This window comes from Nicotiana tomentosiformis, chromosome 1 (genome assembly GCF_000390325.3).
Source record: "Nicotiana tomentosiformis chromosome 1, ASM39032v3, whole genome shotgun sequence".
Taxonomy (NCBI): Eukaryota; Viridiplantae; Streptophyta; class Magnoliopsida; order Solanales; family Solanaceae; genus Nicotiana; species Nicotiana tomentosiformis.
Window position 1 is genome coordinate 119,749,546 of NC_090812.1, and position 21,026 is coordinate 119,770,571.

The window sequence follows — 21,026 nt, forward strand, 5'->3', positions numbered from 1 at the left end:
TAAATATTTGAAACCTGCCTCTTCTCCTTCTTCACACCTCCTGCCTTCAAACTTGTAACGACCTCGCCGGTCATTTTGAGTACTTTTGCCCCGTTTTCCCTATTTGATACTTTAATTATGTGTATTTGAGGTTTCGTGACTTGTCGGGGTGATTGGTTTGGTTTCCGGAAGGTTTTGCAGTGAATTGGGACACTTTAGTCCTAAGGTTAGAAGCTTAAGTTAAAAGAGTTGACCGGAGTTTGACTTTTGTTGTAGATGATTCCGGATGGAATTTTGATAGTTCCAATAGCTTTGTATGATGATTTGAGACTTAGACTTATGTCGCGATTTAGATTTGGAGGTTCGTAGGTTGGGTTGGTACTTTTTGGCAAAAGTTGGAAAGTTGAAAGTTTGGAAGGTTGAGAGATTTGAACATGAGTTCACTTTATTGATATTAGGTTCAGATTTTAGTTCCAAAAGTTGGAATAGGTCTGTTGCGTCATTTGGGACTTGCATGCAAAATTTGAGGATATTCTGAGTTGTTTAGGTTTATTCGGCGTAAGTTTTGATATTGAAAAGTTCATTAGTTTCCATAGGCTTGAATTGGGGTGCGATTCATTATTTTGATGTTGTTTTATATGATTTGAGGCATCGCGTAGGTTCGTGTTAGGTTTCGGGGATTGTTTGGTATGGCTGGACGGGGTTTCGGGGGCCTCAAGTGTGTTTCGGATTGGTTTCGGCTTGTTTGGATATTGTGTTGCAAGGCAGAAGTGCTACTGAACTTGGTGTATTTGCACCTGGGGAGGGCCTGGTCGCAGATGCGGAGCCGCATGTGCGACCGTTTGATTGCAGGAGCGAAGGGTAAGGCTGGCAGAGGAAGTCCACAAATGCGGACGGATGTGCACAAAAGGGCTTGCGCAGGTGTGGAAGGAGCCCGCAGAAGGTGACTTGCTGATACGAAGGAGGATTCGCAGAAGAGAAAGATTGGGCATTAGACTAGGATCGTATATGCGAAAGTTAGATTACAGAAGCGGTCCCACAAGTGCGGAGGAAGGACCGCATGAGCACATTGTCCGGGAATTTATGAATTTTCGCACATGCGATGGATTTTTCCGCAGGTGCAATGTCGCAGGTGCAGCTGAGTAGGTGCGATTTTGCTGGCAGACTTTATAATATCGAGGGTTTGAGTATTTTTCTCATTTTTGGATTGTGGAGTGCTTTTCATCCTAGTTGAATAGATAAGTGCAGTTTAATCACTTTTGATGATAGATATTGATTACACATTGATTATTACACCTAATTTTCATGAATTAAAGGTGGGATTTGGGTTATTTTTTGGACTATGTTATAGAAGAGTGAGATTAGATGATTTGAGGGTCGATTTATGGTTGGAATTGGACGATTTTTATATAGTTGGATTCGTATCGGGATGGGTGTTTGGAATTTGTTAGTCTGGTAGGGTTCCGAGGTGCGAGCCCGAGGTTGACTTTTGATTTTGGTCAAAGATCTTAGCTTTATCATTTGAATTCGGTCTCTCTCGCTTCTATTGATTATATTAAGTTAATTTGATTAGATTCGGATCATCCGGAGGGTGATTGCGAGGGAAGGACTTGTTAGAGGAGTGATTTGGTTTGCTTGAGGTAAGTGTCTTACCAAAACTTGGTCGAGGTACTAGTTTCCTGAGTTATTTATGATAGCTACGTGCTATGGGTGCGCTTATGTATGGGGTTTGAGCCCATGTGCGAGCACAGGGGTATTATCCATGCTCGGTGTAGTGCTTAGGCTATGATATTCCTTGAATTGATTTTTAAGCTTTATGATGTGATGTTTCTCATATTTGCAACCCTATTGTGAACTATTTTATCCATGTTTGAGGTTACATAGAGACTAATCCCTTGAATGAACTTGATATTGCTATTTCCGTGATGAAATTACCAATTTGAGGTATGATAACACACTTTGAACATGCATATACCTTAGCATGTCATTTATACTAGTCCAGAAGTATGAAATCTGATTTTCATTGATCATACACATGTATTTTTGTGTGATATGATTTGGACTTGATACCTGTGACTACGCTAGGCGGATTGTGTTGTTATACTTGTGATTACACCGGGCGGATTGTGTTGTTATGTCTGTGACCATGCCGGGCAAATTGTATTGTTATTCCTGTGACCATGCCATGCAGATTGTATTGATATGCTTGTAACCATGCCGAGCAGATTGTGTTATTATGCTTGTGAGCATGCCGGGCGAATTGCGTTGTTATACATGTGACCACGCCGGACAGATCCGTGATATTGAGCCTGTGACCACGCTGGGAGGATTATGATATATAGCATATGACAACGTCGGGCGGAGTATGATTATTGCACGTGACTATGTGGTGCAGCATGTGGATATGGATCCATCCCCTTAGGGTCACCCTCTCATGTTACTTCTTGATGGTGTACACGCAGATTTGAGGAAAACTGACAATTGGTTTGGTATGGATATGGAAATATTAAGGAAAATCTGGCCAGTGTTTGCTTTGGATTTTGCATTTCATCTTTACTTGCAACTTCCTTGGATATTTACCTGATTTACCTGCATATCATCTTTATATGCTGGATCGTTGACTGACCATAGTACTTGAGTAATTGTGCACACACAGATGGTTCTTTTAGTGCTTTATGACTTGATCACATTATTGTTCCGTACTTGTTGAATTTACAAAATTGTACAGGTTATAGCAAGTATCATTTATAATTTTAACTTCTTTTACCTTGCCGAGGTTAGTTATGATACTTGTTGAGTATATGTGGTCAGTTGTACTCATACTACGCTTTGCACTTAAATGTGCAAATCCATGTGTCGGACCCAGTCATCAGTAGCCAAGGCTAATAGTTGAAATGATCACCGAGAGACGAGGTAGATTTGCATTCTCGACTGCAATCTTAGCGTCTCTTTTCTTATGTACTGTTGTCTTTATTTTAGATAGTATTGCATTTGGCCTTTCAGACTTATATTTTTGTTTTAGAGCTCATGACTTTATATTTACCAGTCTCTAGGGGATTTATCATGTATTGGCGATATTTTATTGTATTAAGGCTTTAGACTTGTAATATTCAATTATTTCAGTATTTATGTTTCATTTTTGTTATGTTTGGCTTGCCTAGCAAGTGCATTAGACACCATCACGACTGGTTAGGTTTTGGATCGTGACAAGTTGGTATCAGAGCCCTAGGTTCATAGGTATTATAGGTCATGAGCAAGTTTAGTGGATTCTAGCGGATAAGTACGGAGACGTCTGTACTTATCTTCGAGAGGCTATCGAGCTGTTAGGAAAAACTTCACTTTCTTGCATTCTTGTCGTACAGATTTGTTATTTTCGAAGTATGAACCTTTACTCTTCTATTTTATCACAGATGGTGAGGATACATACAGCCGGATTAGGCAGACAGGCACCAGTACCACCAGGCTGGGCCGCGAAAGGCTGGGGCCGAGATAGAGACCGAGGTGGGGCTCGTATTACAGCTAGGGCAGCACCGATGGAGCCACCAGTCGCTCTAGTGGAGGAGCAAGTTCCTGATACTGTTGAGCCAGTAGGGCCAACTCAGACACTGGCAATACCTATTGTTATACCTGGTTTTCATGAGGCTTTGGCTCATATCTTAAGTGTGGGTACGAGCCTGGCTCAGGCAGTTATGATACCAGTTGCACCAGCTACCTCACATGCTAGGGAAGGATCCCAGACTCCCACGACCCGTACTCCAGAGCAGGTAGCTCAAGGTTATCAGACACTAGGGGTGTTACCAGTGCAGCCAGTTATTGCTGCTCGAGCCAAGGTTGGCCCACCTATGACTGATGCGGAGTATAAGAGGTTGGAGCGATTTAGGAAGCTTGATCCAACTGAGTTCAATGGAGGAGAGTCAAAGGATGCTCGGGATATTCTGGATTGGTGTCATCAGATTCTTCGTACAACGGGTCTTGCATGAGTTCTCAGTTCACTTCTTAGAGAAGTGTTTTTCATAGACTCGTAGAGAGGAGTTGTGTAGGGAGTTTGAGAAACTACATTAGGGGGATACGACTGTGACCTGGTACTAGATGAGATTTGCAGACTTAGCACGTCATGCTATATGGTTGGTTCCCACTGAGAAGGAGAAGATCATGAGGTTCATTAACGGCCTAAACTATGGTTTGCATTACAGTTTGGCTCATGAGGTTGAGACGGATGCTATGTTTGATCAGGTGGTTGAGAATGCTATATGTCTTGAGCAAGTTCGCAGGATTGAGCGTGAGGAGCATGAGGCCAAGATGCCTCATGGTTCAGGTGGTTTCAGCAATGCCTCATCTGGAGGACAGTCAGTTCGAGGTCGCCCTAGAGGGGAGGTCGATCAGGTGGTAGTTAAGCCCATTGCTAAGCATTTCCAGCCAGGCCATAGGTGGTTGCTTCCGATGCTGTGATCACGGGTATTGTTTCAATGTGCCACCGGTGTGTTTCAGTGTTATTTGACCGCAGTTCCACTTATTCACATGTGTCATCATACTTTGCTCATTATTTGGATATGCCTCATGATTATTTAGTTATGCATGTTCATGTATCTATACCAGTGGGTGACTCTATTATGGTGGACCGTGTATATCAGTCATGTATGGTGACCATTAGGGGTTATGTGACGAGAGTTGATCTTCTATTGCTTAGTATGGTTGATGTTGATGTGATTTTGGACATGGATTGGTTGTCGCCATATCACGCTATCCTTGATTATCACGCTGAGACCGTGACATTGGCGCTGCCAAAGGTGCCAAAGTTGGAGTGGAGAGGCTCCCTAGATCATGTTCCTAGTAGAGTAATTTCACATTTGAAGGCTCAACAGATGGTTGAGAAGGGATGTCTGGTGTACTTGTCCTTCATGAGGGATGTTAGTGCTGATGCTCCTACTGTTGAGTCAGTTCCGGTAGTAAGAGACTTCCCAGATGTGTTTCCACTAGACCTGCCGGGCATGCCACATGATAGGGATATTATTTTTGGTATTGATCTGGTGCAGGGTACTCAGCCTATCTCTATTTCACCACATCGCATGGCACCTATAGAGTTAAAGGAGTTGAAGGACAGTTGCAGAAACTACTTGATAAGGGCTTCATCAGGCCTAGTGTGTCTCTTTGGGGGTGCACCGATTCTATTTGTGAAGAAGAAGGATGGTACTATGAGGATATGTATTGACTACAAACAACTAAACAAGGTTATTAGTATAACCAAGTACCCCCTACCGCGCATTGATGACTTATTTGATAAGCTTTAGATTGCTACAATGTTCTCGAAGATTGATTTGAGATCGGGGTACCATCACTTGAAGATTCGAGATTCAGACATCCCGAAGACGGCTTTCAGGACTAGCTATGGTCACAATGAGTTTCTGGTGATGTATTTTGGGTTGATCAATGCCTCATCAGCCTTTATGCACTTGATGATCCGTGTATTTCAGCCCTATCTTAATTCCTTCATCATAGTTTTCGTTGATGATATATTGGTGTATTCACGTAGTCAGGAGGATCATGATCAGGACTTAAGGACCGTGCTTTAGACACTAAGGGAGAAGAAACTATATGCTAAATTTTCCAAGTGTGAATTTTGGCTTGATTCAGTGGTGTTTTTGGGACACGTGGTGTCGACTAAGGGGATTAAGGTAGATCCAAAGAAGATTGAGGCAGTTCAGAGTTGGCCCAAACCGTCTTCTGCTATTGAGATATAGAGTTTCCTTAGGTTAGCTGGGTATTATTGCCATTTTGTGAAGGGTTTCTCATCTATTGCTGCACCTTTGACTAGATTTACCCAGAAGGGTGCCCCATTCAGGTTGTCCGACGAGTATAAGGAGAGCTTTCAGAAGCTCAAGACTTCCTAGACTACAACTCCAGTACTAGTTTTACCTTCAGGATCGGGTTCTTACACAGTCTATTGTGATGCTTCGCGGATTGGCATTGGATGCGCGTTGATTAAGAAGGGTAGAGTTATTGCTTATGCCCCGCATCAGTTGAAACCCCATGAGAAGAACTACTATGTGCATGATTTGGAGTTGGCAGCCATCATTCACGCGTTGAAGATTTAGAGGTACTATCTCTTCGACGTATCTTGTGAGATGTTCATAGATCACATGAGCCTTCAACACTTATTCAAGCAAAGGGATCTGAACTAGAGGAATCAGAGGTGGTTGGAGCTACTTAAGGACTATGATATTACTATTCTTTATCATCCGAGAAAGGCCAATGTGGTGGCCGATGCTTTGACTAGGAAGGCTGAAAGCATGAGGAGTCTTTCTTTTATTCCAGTTGGGGAGAGACCATTAGTATTGGATGTTTAGACTTTGGCAAATCGGTTCGTGAGGTTGGATATTTCGAAGCCTAGCCGGATTCTTGCTTGCATGGTTTCATGGTCTTCTTTGTTTGAGGGCATCAAGGCGCGTCAGTATGATGATCCCTACTTGCTTGTCCTGAAGGAGATGATGGGGTATTAAGGATACAGAGTCGGATATGTGTTCCAAATATGTATGGGTTGCGAGAGTTGATACTTGAGGAGGCCCACAGTTCAGGGTATCATTTGGGGGCCACAAAGATGTATCAGGATTTGAGGCAGGAGTATTAGTGGAGGAAGGTGAAGAAAGATATCATTGATTATGTGGCTCAGTGTTGCAACTTTCAGCAGGTGAAGTACCAGCATCAGCGACCCGGTGGTTTTCTTCAGAGGCTTGATATTCCATAGTGGAAGTGGGAGCGTATCACCATGGATTTTGTAGTTAAACTTCCACGGACCTTGAGGAGATTTGATGCAGTATGGGTTATTGTGGGCAGACTGACCAAGTTTACATATTTCATTCTAGTTGTGACTACCTACTCTTTAGAGCAGCTGGCTCGGATTTACATTCATGAGATTGTTCGCTTTCATGGTGTGCCTGTGTCTATTATCCTGGATCGAGGCACTAAGTTCACATTGCAATTTTGGAGAGCGGTGTAATAAGAGTTGGGCACACAGGTAAAGCTGAATACAACGTTTCATCCCTAGACAGATGGGCAATCCGAGCGCACTATTTAGATCTTGGTGGATATGTTACGTGCATGTGTTATCAATTTTGGGGGTTCAGGGGATCAGTTTATCCGTTAGCACAGTTTGCCTACAACAACAGCTATCAGTCGAGTATTCAGATGGCTCCTTATGAAGCCTTATATGAGAGGCGGTATTGTTTTTCGGTTGGCCAGTTTGTGCCTGGGAGGCTAGGTTGTTGGGCATTGATTTGGTCCGTGATGCTTTGGGAAAGGTGAAGTTAATTCAGGAGCAGCTTCATACAGTACAGTCCAGATAGAAGAGTTATACTGATAGGAAGGCTCGTGATGTTGCATATATGGTGGGTGAGAAGGTTCTACTCAAAATTTCGCCCACGAAGGGTTTGATGAGATTCAGACGGAAGGATAAGTTGAGCTCTAGGTATATTGGCTCTTTTGAGGTGCTTAAGGGTGTTGGAGAGGTGGCTTACAGACTTGTCTTGCCACCTAGTCTATCGGGAGTTCACCCAGTGTTTTATGTTTTCATGACCCAGAAGTATTATGGTGATCCATCATATGTTTTTGACTTCAATACAGTGCAGTTAGATAGGGATTTGACTTATGATGTGGAGCCGGTGGCTATTTTGGACCGGCGGATTCGAAAGTTGAGGTAGGAGAATATAGCATCGGTAAAGGTTCACTGGAGAGGTTAGCCAGTCGAGGAGTCTACTTGGGAAACCGAGCAGGAGACGCAGAGCAGATATCCTCACCTTTTTTAGAGTACCCATTGATAAATATAGTCCTAGAATACGGGATAAAGTAAGAAGACACTACATTCAAAATGGACCTTTCCAACAGGTTGATCATAAATTTCCTAAAACTTTATTCGAGAATAAATGCGTCAATTTAGTCCGGGCTGGCATAAAGATTCGTATTCTAGATGGTTGAAGTATAGGATGAAGAAAGATGCTACATTTTGTTTATGTTGTTATTTATTCAAAAATGATTATTTTCATGGAAGCAATGGTGACTCTTTCACAAAAACGGGCTTTAAGGCTTGGAATAAAGGTCCAAAAAGACTTGCTTTACATGTTAGTCAAATAAATAGCCTCCACCACAAGTGTTACAACAAGATTCTAGACATATCAAATCAACGTCAATCAATTCAAGTTGCTTTTGATAAGCAATCTGAGAAATAAAGAAATGAGCACTGAATTCCTTTAAATGCATCAATAGATGTTGCAAGGTTCCTATTGTACTTTGGATTGTCTTTTCTAGGTCACGATGAAAGTGATTCTTCAAAAAATAAAGGCCTTTTGAGGGCTTTTGGAATGGCTTGCAAAGAGGCCCCCTCAAGTGGATAGAGTTCTATTGAAACATGCTCCAAAAAATGATATGATGATTTTGCCAAAAATTCAAAAGGACATTGTGAGTGCTTGTGCACAAGACACTGTGAAAGCTTTAATAAATGATTTGGATAGGGATTGTTTCGGAATATTAGTTGATGAGTCCAAGGATATTTCACACCATAAATAAATAGCCCTTGCTTTGCGGTATGTTGACAAAAAGAGCCAAGTGAACGAGCCATTTTTTGGGCTTGTTCATGTTGGTGATACCTCTGCAAAGTCGTTGAAGGAAGAAATACTTTCTTTGCTTATGAAACACTCATTAAGTCCATTACGTGGACAAGGCTATAATGGAGCTAGTAAGATGTAAGGAAAAATGAATGGTCTTAAAGCTTTAATTTTGGAAGAAACTCCTTCGGCACATTGCATTCATTATTTTTCTCATCAAGTAGAGTTGACACTTATAGCGGTTGCTAAAAAACATAAGGAGGTGGAAACTTTCTTTGCTGTAGTTTCTAATGTGTTGAATATGATTGGAGCAACCTTTAAATGTAGAGATCAACTTCGGGATCATCAAGTAGAATTATTGGAGCAATTGCTAGAGAGTGGTGAAGTTCAAAGTGGGAAATAATTAAATCAAGAGCTAGGGCTTCAAAGTCCAAGTGACACTCGTTGGGGATCACATTGTAAAATATTAGATAACTTTATTGTTTTATTTGCATCTATTATTCATGTGCTTGGGGTGATTGAATATGAAGATTCTAAGGCTAATGATAGAATGCAAGCATAAGCTTTTTTGAGTAAAATCAATTCATTTGAATTTGTGTTCATGCTTTACTTGATGTTGAAGGTATTGTTGTTGTCGAACGAGCTGAGTAAAGCTGTACAGAAGAAAGACCAAGAAATTATCAATGCCATGATATTTCTTGACCTTACAAAGGAAAGGTTGCAACAAATGAGAGATGAAGGATGTAAATCATTAATGGATGAAGTCTCTTTATTTTGTGCTAAACATGACATTTTGGTGTCCAATATGGAAGAATTCTATATTCTTGGAAAGTCAAAGCGTAGGCCTTCTAGTGTTACTTATTCACATCATTACGTGTGAGGTTTTTTATACAGTTATTGATTTACAACTTCAGGAGCTTAACAATCGTTTTGATGTTATTAGTGGTAACTTGCTTATTGGTATGGCTAGCTTGAATCTGGCTAATTTGTTTGCTAATATTGATAAGGAAAGAATAATGACACTGGCCAAGTATTATCCAGATGAGTTTGGTGAATTGAAGCTTCGAGATCTTAGTCACTAACTTGACACTTTCATATTTCACATTTCACATTCAATATGGTGACCCTAGATTCTCATATTTGAAAGAAATTGGTGATTTGGAAAAAGCGTTGGTTGAGGCAAATCTTGTGGAGACATATTCACTTGTTTATTTACTTGTGAAGTTGACTCTAATTTTAACTGTTGCGACTGCAGTAGTAGAAAGAGCATTCTTATCCATGAAGTACATCAAAGATGAATTGCGTAGTGGTAATGGTGATGCATTTTTAAATAATTATTTACTTTGTTACCTTGAAATAGAAGCATTTGTAAATGTAAGCAATGATGCTATTATTGATCGTTTTCAGAGTATGAAAACGCAAGTATAATTGGATGATGTACTTTTGTTATATTAGTATCAATTAAAGATATTATATAACATTGAAGTTTGTATTTTGATGTAAGTTGTGCCTTCTTTATTTCTCTTTTTGGGACAACAATAGATATTACTATTAGTATGTAACGAATTGCTATTAAGGCCACTGAGCTTGTTTTACATTTTAAAGTTTATTCCAGTTTAGTCTATGTGTGTGCAAGGATGTGCATGAATTTTTTTTATTGGAATGCTTATTTTAAAATTTGTGTTTGCATGTCAATTGGGGAGTCTGATGAAATCAAAGCGTAAGCTCCTCTTACTTTATTTTAGTTTTTTGCTTAGCAAGTTTATATTATATACTGGATTATGCTGCTTATTTAATGGTCTACCCTAGAGTTTATATGTATTCTTTTATTGGCTAATAAAGTTTTGGATAATTCACTGTAATGACAATGGTGCCCTCGTCATACTCAAATCCTGGGTCCGCCTCTGGTTGGAATAGGTTTGTTATGTCATTTGGGACTTGAATGCAAAATTTGAGGTCATTCCGAATTATTTAGGCTTGTTCGACGTAAGTTTTGAAATTGAAAACTTCATTAGTTTTCTTAGGCTTGAATTGGGGTGTGAATCGTGGTTTTGATATCTTTTATGGGATTTAACGCTTCGAGTAGGTTCGTGTTATGTTTCAAGATTTGTTTGTATGGTTAGACGGGGTCTCGGGGGCCTCGAGTGTGTTTCTGATTGGTTTCGGCTTGTTTGAATATTGTGTTACATGGCTAAAGTGCTACTGAACATGGTGTATTCGCACCCGCGGAGGGTCTGGCCGGATATGCGGAGCCATAATTGTGGTCGTTTGATCGCACAAGAAAAGGGTGGGGCTGGTAGAGGAAGTCCACAGATGCGGACGGATGTGCAGAGAAGCACTTGCGAGGTGCGAAAAGAGCCCGCAAAAGAGAACTCACAGATGCGAAGCAGGATCTGCAGAAGCGGAAGGATGTGCATTGAGCTAGGTTCGCAAATGCCGAATTTGGATCACAGAAACAATCCTGCAGATGCGGACGAAGGATCGTAAGTGCGCATGGTGGGGGAATTTATGAATTTTCGCAGGTGCGGCTTCGTAGCTGCGACTAAGTTAGCCGTAAGTTCGATTTTGCTAGCGGGGTTTGAGTATTTTCTCATTTTAGGATTTGTGGAGCTTGGTCTAAGGTAATTTTTGGAGTGCTTTCCATCCTAATTGAAGAGGTAAGTGAAGTTTAATTTTGATGATAGATATTGATTACCCATTGATTATTACATCTAATTTTCATGAATTAAAGGTGGAATTTATTTTTATTTTACTATGTTATAGGAGAGTGAGATTTGATGATTTGAGAGTCGATTTATGATTGGAAATGGATGATTTTTATATAGTTGGATTAGTATCGGAATGGGTGTTTGAAACTTGTGAGTTTGGAACTTATATAGTTTGAGCGTCGTAGCTGCGACTGAGTTAGCCGCAAGTTCGATTTTGCTAGCAGACTCTATAATATCGAGGGTTTGAGTGTTTTCTCATTTTAGGATTGGTGGAGCTTGGTCTAAGGCAATGTTTGGAGTGCTTTCCATCCTAATTGAAGAGGTAAGTGAAGTTTAATTTTGATGATAGATATTGATTACCCATTGATTATTACACCTAATTTTCATGAATTAAAGGTGGGATTTGGTTTTTTTTTACTATGTTATAGGAGAGTGAGATTTGATAATTAAGGTCGATTTATGGTTGGAAATAGATGATTTTTATATAGTTGGATTCGTATCGGAATGGGTGTTTGGAACTTGTGAGTTGCGGGTCCGGGGTTGACTTTTGATTTTGGTCAAAGATCTTAGCTTTATCATTTGGATTCGGTCCTTATGGTTTTTATTGATTATATTAAATTATTTTAACTAGATTCAGATCATCTGGAGGTTGCTTCGCGAGGGAAGGACTTGTTAGAGGAGTGATTTAGCTTGCTTGACGTAAGTATCTTACCTAAACTTGGTTGAGGCACTAGTTACCTGAATTATTTGTGATAGCTACATTCTGTGGGTGCGTATATATGTGGGGTATGAGACCATGTGTGAGCACCGAGTAATTATCTATGATTGGGGTAGTGCTTAGGCTACTACATACCTTGAATTGATTGTTATGCTTTATGTTGTGATGTTTCTCATATTTGCAACCTTATTGTGAACTATTTGATTTATATTTAAGGTTACATAAAGACTAATCCCTATGAGCATGTAGTATTTGCCTCACCAAAAATACTCCCACAAAATCAATAAATAGATTTTTATTAATTAATTTTATGATTTTTTTATTTTTAAAATTTTTGGTAATTATTTGCATTTAGTTGCATTTTTTTTCATGCATTTTTAGCATTTTAAAATCATAGAAAAATAACAAAATATTGTTCATTTTTATATTTTTAGCTCCTAGTGTTAAATTAATAACTTTTTTTTATTGATTTAAGATTTATTAAATTATGAAAATAGTATAAATAGATAATTAGTTTAATTTTATAAATTAGATTGATTTAGGACTTAATTTAGGCTTTTAATTGATTAAATTTAAAAAAGAAAAAAAAATGATTTTTATTTGGTCTGGGTCGAATTGGGCCAAAAGCAATGGCCCAAAATTACCACTCCACCCCAGCCCAAACCCCAGGCCAATCCGGTCCACACCTCACCCAACCAAACGACACAGTTTCTACCCCTCTCAATCCCAGCCGTTGATCACACTTCATCCAATGATTCGCAACTGACTGCCCCATCCCCATTTAACTGTTTGAACCCCCCTAAACCCTAGAGACCACCCTCATTCCCTTCATCTTCTCTCTAAGTTCAAACCTAGCCACCCCCAAACCCCTCACTCTCACCGGCCGGCGGCGACACCCTAAACCACCCAAATTGATACCACACACTCCACACACCCTATTAAACCTTATCCTACCATCAATCTTGCCAAAAAATTACCCAAACCTCAGCAATTTTAAATTTAAGAAAATCATAAACCTAAATATGATTTTTCTGGAAATTTCAAGCATGTTTTGGCTCAAACTTACATGAGTCGATTGCTCTTGACACGAGCAATCGATTCATGTTAGTTTGGTTCATTTCAAAACTCGTCGGATTCCGGTCGAGTCACCACTGACCGGCCAAGTTTCATCGCCATCATTGTTCCTTGTTCGTCTCAAATCGTCGACTCACTTCTGGTCAAATCAGTATACTTTTCTTTTTCCTTTTCCTTGTTTCTTTTTTGTTTGGATCATTAGTTAGGTGTTAATTATAAAAAATAGGATTATCTAAGTAATTGCATGATTAATTAGTTAATTACATATTTTAGGCTAATAGAATCAAGTTTATTTAATTTAGTGACCTAGCTAGGTTTAATTAGTTTGTTTGTTTCTGTTTTTGTTTGTTCTTTGATATTGGTCTTAATTGGTCAATTTTGACGCTTGAATGCCAATTAGAAATTAGAGGGGTTGAAGGGATAATAACAGAAACTTTAAGGGGTTAATTGAAAATAAAAATTAGGGAATCTGAGTTTGTTTGTTTGGGGAAGCTTCTAGAGGGGACTAAAATGCATTGAAAACCAGAAATTAGATCAGGTTTTGGGGTTAAAGGGGCTAAAATCAGAGATAAAAAGGCCTGAAATATATATATATATATATATATATATATATATATATATATATATATATGAAAAAATATCTGAATTGGACAGCTGTCCATTTTTTAGTTTTGAAAGATGCCTTATCCTGTAAAATTAGCTGACAGATTCCCTCACACCCCTCTAGTTATCCCTAACAAAAGGACACTCCTACACTCTATATAAGAAGCCATATATCACTCACACAAGGGACACGAACATACACTCTGAAAATTGGCACTCTTTTCTTCATTTTAGAGACGGTTTTACATAGAAATTGACTACATTTTTCAGAAATCACATCTTCATCATGAAATAGAAAACCTTTATGGTTGGGTTCTCTTTAGCTTCATCTGCTGCTATTCCTTTGTTCCTGCTAGTGTTCTGCTGCTATCTGGTTTCTTGCTGCTGCTCCTTCCAGTTTATTTCAGAGATTTATTTTTCCTTTTGTTCTTCTTTTCTACTACAGGTATGTGCTACATAACTGCAATACTTATTTATGCATATGAACAAAGTTTGATTGTCAATGAATGTATTTGAAGCTTTTCTATGTATTTTCGGATATTGGTGTGCCTAGATCTGATCCATTTGGTTTTTCCCTTTATGAGTATGTTATTCTGTTGTTTCATTTTAAATAGAATATGTAAGCTATGTTGACTCATTAGCTGGTTTGGTTTGCTATTAGTTGTTCATTCATCTTAATGTGAGGTCATTGTTTGATTAAACTTGAGTTCAAGGATCAATACACCTGTAATGTTTTATTTTTGAGTGATTATTTGGGATAATTCATAATGAGAAGAGGCTATATTGCAACAGATAGGGCAGATGTTCATGGATTAGGCCATTAATTGGTCAAATTTATAAACACTCAAAGCCAAAGATACTCCATCAGAAGTGTTTGAAGTCACTGTAAATCGACTTGTCCCTGTAGATGTACAATTCTTTTTTTAGGACTTTGATGTAATTCTGGATTTGAGTATATTGCGTCATATAGTGTAGCTAAATAAATATTGAAAACTGCCCAGTTCAGGATGTGAACATAGTTATAAATGCAATGAATGATTATTTGTAATAAATCTTATATTGCTACAACAGAATCAATAATGAATTGGTTTAAATTTAGCATGATGATTGTTATTGAATTTAGTGGTTACAATTATAATTAGAATCATGGTTTACCGTGATTAGGTCTAGCATTGTGGGCTCGATATCAAGACCCAATTGCGTGTGTAATTTATATGTTAAAAGACCATGTTCATCCTTACTTAGCCAACCCCATCCCATGCCCTGGTGTCTTGCATATTTTAAGCAAATCTCACCAAAGTGAAGGAGAGGAGACATGCTTGTCAAGAAGGATTTTCAGAAATATTCAGTCCAATTAGGCAATATTTTAAAAGAGCAGAGAAACAGTCGCCTCCCACATTTGTATGTCTCAAGCGGCACTTTGAACCCAAAGATGCCTATATCAATGGACCTTAGACTTATCTTGATCTCTGTACAGTTTATCCATGATTATGCTCCATAATTCTCACGGCCTCAATATATCTCAAAACCATATTAGAAGTTAACGACTCATGAACATCTGTAGAAATATTTTAGGTACCATTTAATCAAATTATCGTGATTATGTATACGTTCGCGTGACACGAATACGATTTTAAAAATGAATGTCCATAGAGAATGCTTTAGGTGCGACTTAATCTATTATCGTGATTGTGTACACGTTCGCGTGACATAATTACGATTTCCAAAATTAAATCGAGGTGTGCGTTAGCGCAACTTTGGCCAAATAATCTTAAATTAATAAAGCATGACTAATTGTGTATACGTTCGCGTGACATAATTTTAGCGCCCCAAATAAAGCGAATTTACCCACATGTAATCCGTTTCATCCATAAATGCCATGATTAAAAAGCGGTTAAAGGTAAAATGTACATGGGCTCTAAAATGAGTAGTTAAACAATTTAAGCCAGGTATGATTAAAAGCGATCGTACTAAAATTACGGAACCCGGAAATGCCTAACACCTTCTCCCGAATTAACAGAATTTCTTACCCGGTCTTTTAGTTTCGCAGACTTTAACACAGAGTTAAGTTTTCTCGATTTGGGATTTAAAATAAACCGGTGACTTGGGACACCATAAAATTATTCCAAGTGGCGACTCTGAATAAATAAATAATTCCATTTCGAAATATGTCACTTAAATTGGAAAAACTCCCTTATCCCCTCCTCGGGAAAAAGGAGGTGTGACAGCTCTAGCGAATCTGCTGGGGATCAAACCCAGAATCTCTGGTTCTGGGTTCAAGAATTCGAGCTTGTTATCGTGATTTTTACTTGGCTTTATTGATTGTTGATATTATTGTATTTGTGGGTCTAATGTGCTAATTGCCGCTCATTTACCGCTTTGATATTATTTGAACTGTATTAAACTATTTTCTTACACCTCCTTGCTGAGTCTTCTAAAAATATGGTGCACACGTACGTGTGGCCCACTTTTCTGTTAGAGGTCATACCAAATAGAACGAGGATGGATAAGCTACTAGGTCGGGTAGACTTTTCTGCTCCCGGTACGTCGCTCCCACCTCGGCTTAAGTTGTCCGCTTGGGTAAGCCATGTCTAGAACACACCCCCAGGTTTAAACCTAGAATAACATAGCCTTATGCTAGATCCCTAGTAGGAAAGTTTGTTTGTATCACATGCATTTGACTTAGGGGATTCAACACAGGGGTTGGGTCCGTCTAGGACAGGTGTACCCGAAATAAAGACCATCCTGATGCATCTTACCTGCTATGTGTGAATTTATCTGTTTCAGTTTGTTTGTTGACCGGTTAAGAAAATAAAAATAACAGAAAAACCAAGAGTGAGGTAGGATAAAAAATTCATCCGGTTCGAAAACCCCGGTATTTGAAAATGCCTTGAAACTCTACCAAAATTGTTTTTTAGCCAATATCATGTGTTTTCCAGTTATGTCAAAAATGACTGAACTACGCGAGTCTAATTCTCACCAGATGTGAGATACGTAGGCAAACCTCGTCGGTACCGATCCCAATTTTCCAAAAAATATAAATAAATAAAAATTATGTCCATTTGTTTTGGTCAAGAGAGTAAACCGACCTAGCTTAGGTTGAGTCTTGCGCCGTTTTTCCCAAAATAGCCTTAGAATAACTTTAAATTATCGAAGGGTTATTCTCGCTAAGAACGGACTTGTCTGTCAATAAGGCATCACTTTCCCATAAAGTGCCTTGCCTTAAGGGGTTAATTGGAAATAAAAATTAGGGAATCTGAGTTTGTTTGTTTCGGGAAGCTTCTAGAGGGGACTAAAATGCATTGAAAATCAGAAATTAGATCAGATTTTGGGGTTAAAAGGGCTAAAATCAGAGATAAAAGGGCTGAATATATATATATATATATATATATATATATATATATATATATATATATATATATATGAAAAAATATCTGAATTGGGCAGCTGTCCATTTTTCAGTTTTGAAAGATGCTTTATCCCTTAAAATTAGCTGACAGATTCCCTCACACGCCTATGATTTTTCCCTAATAAAAGCACACTCCTACACTCTATATAAGAAGCCATATATCACTCACACAAGGGACACGAAAATACACTCTGAAAATTGGCACTCTTTTCTTCATTTTAAAGACGGTTTTACACAGAAATTGACTACATTTTTCTGAAATCACATCTTCATCATGAAATAGAAAAACTTTGTGGTTGGGCTTTCTTTAGCTTCATTTGCTGCTATTTCTTTGTTCCTGCTAGTGTTCTGCTGCTATCTGGTTTCTTGCTGCTGCTCCTTCCAGTTTGTTTCAGAGATTTATTTTCCCTTTTGTTCTTCTTTTCTTCTACAGGTATGTGCTACATAACTGCAATACTTATTTAGGCATATGAACAAAGTTTGATTGTCAATGAATGTATTTGAAGCTTTTCTATGTATTTTCGGATATTGGTATGCCTAGATCTGATCCATTTGGTTTTTCACTTTATGAGTATGTTATTCTGTTGTTTCATTTTAAATGGAATATGTAACCTATGTTGACTTATTAGATGGTTTGGTTTGCTATTAGTTGTTCATTCATCTTAATGTGAGGTCAATGTTTGATTAAACATGAGTTCAAGGATCAATACACCTATAATGTTTTGTTTTTGAGTGATTCTTTAGGATAATTCATAATGAGAAGAGGCTATATTGCAACAGATAGGGCAGATGTTCATGGATTTGGCCATTAATTGGTCAAATTTATAAACACTCAAAGCCAAAAATACTCCATCAGAAGTGTTTGAAGTCACTGTAAATCGACTTGTCCCTGTAGATGTACAATTCTTTTTTTTAGGACTTTGATGTAATTCTGGATTTGAGTATATTGCGTTATATAGTGTAGCTAAATAAATGTTGAAAACTGCCCAGTTCAGGATGTGAACATAGTTATAAATGCAATGAATGATTATTTGTAATAGATCTTATATTGCTACAACAGAATCAATAATGAATTGGTTTAAATTTAGCACGATGATTGTTATTGAATTTAGTGGTTACAATTGTAATTAGAATCATGGTTTACTGTGATTAGGTCTAGCGTTGTGGGCTCGATATCAAGACCCAATTGCGTGTGTAATTTATATGTTAAAAGACCATGTTCATCCTTACTTAGCCAACCCCATCCCATGCCCTGGTGTCTTACATATTTTAAGCAAATCTCACCAAAGTGAAGGAGAGGAGGCGTGCTTGTCAAGAAGGATTTTCAGAAATATTCAGTCCAATTAGGCAATATTTTAAAAGAGCAGAGAAACAGTCGCCTCCCACATTTGTATGTCTCAAGCGACACTTTGAACCCAAAGATGCCTATATCAATGGACCTTAGACTTATCTCGATCTCTGTACAGTTTATCCATGATTATGCTCCATAATTCTCACGACCTCAATATATCTCAAAACCGTATTAGAAGTTAACGACTCATGAACATCTGTAGAAATGCTTTAGGTACCATTAAATCAAATTATCGTGATTATGTACACGTTCGCGTGACACGATTACGATTTTAAAAATAGATGTCCATAGAAAATGCTTTAGGCGCGACTTAATCTATCATACTGATTGTGTACATATTCGCATGACATAATTATGATTTTCAAAATTAAATCGAGGTGTGCGTTCGCGCAACTTCGGCTAAACAATCTTAAATTAATAAAGCGTGACTAATTATGTACACGTTCGCGTGATATGATTTTAGCGTCCCAAATAAAGCATATTTACCCACATGTAATCCATTTCAAAGATTAAATTCATAAACGCCATGATTAAAAAGCAGTAAAAGGTAAAATGTATATGGGTTCTAAAATGAGTAGTTAAACAATTTAATCCAGGTATGATTAAAAGCGACCGTGCTAAAATCACGGAACCCGGGAATGCTAACACCTTCTCCCGGGTTAACAGAATTCCTTACCCGGTCTTCTGGCTTCGCAGACTTTAAAACAGAGTAAAATTTTCTCGATTTGGGATTTAAAATAAATTGGTGACTTGGGACACCATAAAATTATTTCAAGTGGTGACTCTGAATAAATAAATAAACCCATTTCGAAATATGTCACTTAAATTGGAAAAACTCCCTTATTCCCTATCTCTTCGGGAAAAAGGAGGTGTGACAATCCCCTGAATGAACTTGATAATTGCTATATCCATAATAAAATTTTCGATTTGAGCTATGATAGAACACTTTGTACATGCATACACCTTAGCATGTTATTTATACCAGTCCAGGAGTATGCAATCTAATTTTTATTGATCATGCACATGTATTCTTGTATAGTTGCTTCTCTGTGATATGATTTGTACTAGATACATGTGACCACGCTGGGCAGATTGTGTTGTTATGCATGTGACCACGTCGGGCAAATTGTATTGCTTTGTGACCACGTCGAGCGGATTATGTTGTTATGTCTGTGACCATACCGGGCGGATTGTATTGTTATGCCTATGACCACGCCGGGCAGATCCGTGATTGTAACGACCCGATCGGTCGTTTTGAGCATTTGCATTCCGTTCAGCTATTTGAAGTTTTGAGCAGCATCATATGATGTATTATGACTTGTATGAATCATCGGTTTTGGTTTTTAGGTTATTCAGAATTGATTTGGAAGAATGAATTTCATGATTGAAGTTTTAAAGTTGGAAAAGTTGACTAAGTTTGACTTTTTAGTATTTGACGTCGAATTAGAGTTTTGATGGTTCTTTTGGCACCCGCATTACAAGCCTATCCCCTTTTATTCTTAATTGAATCATTTTGATCTTTAGACCTCGTAAAACACTTGAATTGTAAGGAGAGTGCTAGAAAGAATTAATGAGGAAACTTGGGGTAGCTTTTGAGTGAAACCAATAGAAGGAAGCAATGTGCACTTATGCTTTAAATAAAATCCACTAGCGGCAAGGCAAAAATACAAAAGAAAAAAAAAGAAAAAAAAAGAAAGAAAGACAAAAAAAAGAGAGAAGAATAATTGAATAAATAAAGGTTTCTTATTTTTGCTAGTGGATGTGATATGAAGTAGTGTGTAAAGAAGAAGGAAAAATATTTTGGTGTGAGCTATCTTGTGATGATTGAAGTGGATTGAAGTAGTTGCACTTAAAATTGAATACTTGATGTGTTAAAGTGCTTAGGAGGGTTAGCCATTATATCCTAAATATATCCTACCCATAGTCCATATTACAACCATAATAAAGTCCTAGTTGATTTCGGACCGAGCGGGCCTACATTAGTAGAGGTTTATATAATAGGCAAGCTTATGGTATCTTTTGCGTGCATGTGACTTCTTTGAGAGAGTCATTGCTTTTTCTTCATGTGTGTGAGTCCTTAAATTATTTTCGATCATGTGATTTGGATGTGTGGACTGCTTACTCTTTTGTTTTATTTTGAGGGCACATGGTTTCACAAAGGATAGGTAACATTATTAGACTTCTCTATTAGATTAAGTATTCAAGCAACGGGTGCATTGTGACATTGAGTTAGCTATCGAGGCTAAGATTGTTATAACCATGTTGTTCCTATGTTTGACATTTTGAAATTGGGTATAAGTACGAGAAGTGTATTTTGACTACATATCCTAGAACTTAATTGTTGCTATCAACCATGGTCATAGGTGTAGTGTGTTGTGAATGTGTGGGTTGTTGGGTCCTTGAGGAGGAAGTGTTTAGTTGGTTGACTCGAGGTAGAGCAACATTTAAGTGTGGGGTGTTGATGTCGTGCGATAATTTCATATATTTTTGACGTTATTTACCCTACTTGCTTATTGTTTGGATGCTAATTTGTGCGACAATTGCGCTTAATATAGCTTATTTTACGTGTAGGAATGCTTGGACATGAATT